The following is a 5,642-nucleotide window of genomic DNA, read 5'->3' as shown; positions in this document are numbered from 1 at the left end:
GTAGCCCTGTCTCTTAGCTTCGAAACGGTGGGTCTTGAACCTTCATCCGACAATCGTAACGCCTTTGGTACCATTACCGTAAAATGACGTCAAAACTGTTTTTCTGGTTTTGAGCTTAACTTTCATCTCCGAACTTTTCCCTAGCTTGACTTGTACTAGAACTACTTGGAGCTTGCTGAATGACTATTGGATGAACTTGTTGCTGTGTGTGTACCTTTGGGGACTGGCTGAGGAAATAATGAAGCCATGATGGCTGGAAAAGTAAGCAAATTTAGGGGAAGTGTTGTTCAAACTTTTAAAGGACTTGTTTGCATTGAATTTGTGATCTAAGATTTGGATTTGAGCAAGGCAATGATATATGATGGATGGTTTCTGAGCCATGGAGGTGAGTGACCCCAAACTATTATTAAAGGTTCTTATGAAATGTTTCTTGCATTATTTACTCGATTGCATCTCATGCGTGCTTGCATGTGAATTCATGATATGATTTTAGCTTCAATGAGTTCTTGGGGAGTCTTGTGCTGGACACCAACGTCTCCACCTCTGTTTACTTGGAGCAAATGGCTCCGGAGCTCAAAAAGGGGCTCCCTCTTAATGTTAATGTTAATGTTAAATGATCGATTTGAGCGTTGGTTGTTCAAGTACTATGATTTCACCGGCTCACGAGAGCAATAAACGGACATTTGTTTTTTGAATCATGACATCATCGAAAGGATCGAAATGCAATATGGTGAAATATATTTGATTACTGATTTTTCTGGTTACTCGCTGAGCTTCTAGCTCGCCCCAAAAATATTTTATTCCCCTCCACAGGGCTCGTGGCGAAGGAAGGCTTGTTGTGCTTATTCACGTGAATGGATGGTATATATCTTGCATAATTTGGATGTTGGAATCATTTTATGTATAATAGAGAATTGTTTCCGTTTCGCTTTTGATATGTAATTTTTGGAGAATTTGATGTATATTGGAGATTTACATGATAATATTTGAGGTTTATTCTTGTAATTCATTTGAGAATTGTAGTGAACGACTGAGTCCCGGCGAGAGCTGGGCAGGCGGCCCGCCGAACCCTCTGGTTCGCCTTAGGGGGAGGTGGGGCCGTCACAGTTGGTATCAGAGCCATATGCCGACAGTTGGGACTTTACGTCCTTTGTCTGGAAAAGCCCCGAGCCTCTCGTTCGTGAAAAGTCACGAAGCGAAACTCTCCGTAGGGGATGCCCGCGTGCAGGTGGCAAGCTGATAGGTACCCTGTGATGTGACCCTGAAAACTTTCACAATTGGTATCAGAGCTTAGGCTTCAGATTTCTGTCGTTTATCCTAGGTTTGAAGTTTAGGAGCCGGACTGTGGGTTTGGTTTGCCATATTAGTGATTCTTGCGGGATATCTCGACTTGATTGGTACAAGATGGAATGTCGAGGAGGACATTCTTTTAAGGAGGGGAGTTTGTGACGCCCCGAAAAAAAAAAGAGTTTGAGAACCCGGAAATTTTCTAAATTTCTAGGATTTATTTTATTTAATCGCCCGCCTTTTCTACATTTTCTTTGTTAGAAAAATTCCCCAAATAAAGTTTATGAGCAAAGATAGTTTTAAAATGATTTTTCTAGTATCGGTTAGTTTTTGAGAAATTAAGAGCGTATTTTGAACGTGGGACCCGCAAGTGCGGTAAATGCATTATATTTTTGACAACTTGTTGGAATTTTGTATTAAGTGATATTATTTTACAAAGTGTTAAGATATTTGTATTTGAGAGACAAAAGGATAGAGTTGCATTAAAAAGGGTGACAAGTGTCACCTTCCTATTCAACCTTGACTTTGACCATTATTTCTTACCTTTACTAATACTCAATTTTGACCCAAAAAGCACCTAAATTTCTGCAAGCTTGGCCGAACCTCTTGGAGCAAAAATACAAGAAGAAAGCCTTCAACTCCAACTCCATTTCTTGCTCAATCTTGTGAATCAACCGTTAAACTTTCAAATTCCTCCACAAAAGTCACTTGTTTAGGAAGATTGAAGGTAGTGGTGGAGTGATTAGAGAAGGCAAAGGACTAAGCCATCAACTTTCTTGATATTTCAAGGTTCATGTCTAGCAATCCTTTCTTTGTTCTTGATTATGCTAAATTAGTGACTTGATGGCTAAAGAGATGGTTTGATGGATTATATCTTGAGTTGTGGTTGACTTGATGAAATTTTATAATTTTTGGGGATTTTTCTGTTTTAATATGAACATGGTTGTGTGCTTATATATGATGATTGGAAATGATGTTTAAGGACTCTATGAGGTGGAAAAAGTGGTCAATTGCAATCAATTTCTGTTTTGGAAGAAATTTCAGAAAACATGAAAGTTGTAGGGAATGACATTTTAGAGGTGCTTACAAAATTTCAGGTCAATCGGAGTAGTGTAGAATGAGAAAAGTCGAAATTACTATTGCTGTTCTGGTTTTACCCGAAAGTAAGGATTGCGCCTGTAATTGGTTGTTTTGGCTGGAATTGCTTCCGAATTGGTTGTTGAGGCCTTCTGATGAAATTTAGACCTGTTTCTTAGCTTTCAGCTGGTTTTGGAATTTCTGGATTTGGACTTGGATAGACTGATTTATGATGTTTTCGCTAGAATGCGTTCTGTGAATCTGTTTTTGTGATTCTGGTGTAGTTTCTTGCATTTTTGACCTGGTTACACTCGAAACTGGGTTGAGTGACCTTCTGCAATATTGTAGCCCTGTCTCTTAGCTTCGAAACGGTGGGTCTTGAACCTTCATCCGACAATCGTAACGCCTTTGGTACCATTACCGTAAAATGACGTCAAAACTGTTTTTCTGGTTTTGAGCTTAACTTTCATCTCCGAACTTTTCCCTAGCTTGACTTGTACTAGAACTACTTGGAGCTTGCTGAATGACTATTGGATGAACTTGTTGCTGTGTGTGTACCTTTGGGGACTGGCTGAGGAAATAATGAAGCCATGATGGCTGGAAAAGTAAGCAAATTTAGGGGAAGTGTTGTTCAAACTTTTAAAGGACTTGTTTGCATTGAATTTGTGATCTAAGATTTGGATTTGAGCAAGGCAATGATATATGATGGATGGTTTCTGAGCCATGGAGGTGAGTGACCCCAAACTATTATTAAAGGTTCTTATGAAATGTTTCTTGCATTATTTACTCGATTGCATCTCATGCGTGCTTGCATGTGAATTCATGATATGATTTTAGCTTCAATGAGTTCTTGGGGAGTCTTGTGCTGGACACCAACGTCTCCACCTCTGTTTACTTGGAGCAAATGGCTCCGGAGCTCAAAAAGGGGCTCCCTCTTAATGTTAATGTTAATGTTAAATGATCGATTTGAGCGTTGGTTGTTCAAGTACTATGATTTCACCGGCTCACGAGAGCAATAAACGGACATTTGTTTTTTGAATCATGACATCATCGAAAGGATCGAAATGCAATATGGTGAAATATATTTGATTACTGATTTTTCTGGTTACTCGCTGAGCTTCTAGCTCGCCCCAAAAATATTTTATTCCCCTCCACAGGGCTCGTGGCGAAGGAAGGCTTGTTGTGCTTATTCACGTGAATGGATGGTATATATCTTGCATAATTTGGATGTTGGAATCATTTTATGTATAATAGAGAATTGTTTCCGTTTCGCTTTTGATATGTAATTTTTGGAGAATTTGATGTATATTGGAGATTTACATGATAATATTTGAGGTTTATTCTTGTAATTCATTTGAGAATTGTAGTGAACGACTGAGTCCCGGCGAGAGCTGGGCAGGCGGCCCGCCGAACCCTCTGGTTCGCCTTAGGGGGAGGTGGGGCCGTCACAGTTGGTATCAGAGCCATATGCCGACAGTTGGGACTTTACGTCCTTTGTCTGGAAAAGCCCCGAGCCTCTCGTTCGTGAAAAGTCACGAAGCGAAACTCTCCGTAGGGGATGCCCGCGTGCAGGTGGCAAGCTGATAGGTACCCTGTGATGTGACCCTGAAAACTTTCACAATTGGTATCAGAGCTTAGGCTTCAGATTTCTGTCGTTTATCCTAGGTTTGAAGTTTAGGAGCCGGACTGTGGGTTTGGTTTGCCATATTAGTGATTCTTGCGGGATATCTCGACTTGATTGGTACAAGATGGAATGTCGAGGAGGACATTCTTTTAAGGAGGGGAGTTTGTGACGCCCCGAAAAAAAAAAAGTTTGAGAACCCGGAAATTTTCTAAATTTCTAGGATTTATTTTATTTAATCGCCCGCCTTTTCTACATTTTCTTTGTTAGAAAAATTCCCCAAATAAAGTTTATGAGCAAAGATAGTTTTAAAATGATTTTTCTAGTATCGGTTAGTTTTTGAGAAATTAAGAGCGTATTTTGAACGTGGGACCCGCAAGTGCGGTAAATGCATTATATTTTTGACAACTTGTTGGAATTTTGTATTAAGTGATATTATTTTACAAAGTGTTAAGATATTTGTATTTGAGAGACAAAAGGATAGAGTTGCATTAAAAAGGGTGACAAGTGTCACCTTCCTATTCAACCTTGACTTTGACCATTATTTCTTACCTTTACTAATACTCAATTTTGACCCAAAAAGCACCTAAATTTCTGCAAGCTTGGCCGAACCTCTTGGAGCAAAAATACAAGAAGAAAGCCTTCAACTCCAACTCCATTTCTTGCTCAATCTTGTGAATCAACCGTTAAACTTTCAAATTCCTCCACAAAAGTCACTTGTTTAGGAAGATTGAAGGTAGTGGTGGAGTGATTAGAGAAGGCAAAGGACTAAGCCATCAACTTTCTTGATATTTCAAGGTTCATGTCTAGCAATCCTTTCTTTGTTCTTGATTATGCTAAATTAGTGACTTGATGGCTAAAGAGATGGTTTGATGGATTATATCTTGAGTTGTGGTTGACTTGATGAAATTTTATAATTTTTGGGGATTTTTCTGTTTTAATATGAACATGGTTGTGTGCTTATATATGATGATTGGAAATGATGTTTAAGGACTCTATGAGGTGGAAAAAGTGGTCAATTGCAATCAATTTCTGTTTTGGAAGAAATTTCAGAAAACATGAAAGTTGTAGGGAATGACATTTTAGAGGTGCTTACAAAATTTCAGGTCAATCGGAGTAGTGTAGAATGAGAAAAGTCGAAATTACTATTGCTGTTCTGGTTTTACCCGAAAGTAAGGATTGCGCCTGTAATTGGTTGTTTTGGCTGGAATTGCTTCCGAATTGGTTGTTGAGGCCTTCTGATGAAATTTAGACCTGTTTCTTAGCTTTCAGCTGGTTTTGGAATTTCTGGATTTGGACTTGGATAGACTGATTTATGATGTTTTCGCTAGAATGCGTTCTGTGAATCTGTTTTTGTGATTCTGGTGTAGTTTCTTGCATTTTTGACCTGGTTACACTCGAAACTGGGTTGAGTGACCTTCTGCAATATTGTAGCCCTGTCTCTTAGCTTCGAAACGGTGGGTCTTGAACCTTCATCCGACAATCGTAACGCCTTTGGTACCATTACCGTAAAATGACGTCAAAACTGTTTTTCTGGTTTTGAGCTTAACTTTCATCTCCGAACTTTTCCCTAGCTTGACTTGTACTAGAACTACTTGGAGCTTGCTGAATGACTATTGGATGAACTTGTTGCTGTGTGTGTACCTTTGGGGACTGG

The sequence above is a fragment of the Coffea arabica genome, chromosome 1c (genome assembly GCF_036785885.1).
Source record: "Coffea arabica cultivar ET-39 chromosome 1c, Coffea Arabica ET-39 HiFi, whole genome shotgun sequence".
Lineage (NCBI taxonomy): Eukaryota > Viridiplantae > Streptophyta > Magnoliopsida > Gentianales > Rubiaceae > Coffea > Coffea arabica.
This window is presented reverse-complemented; position numbering follows the sequence as displayed.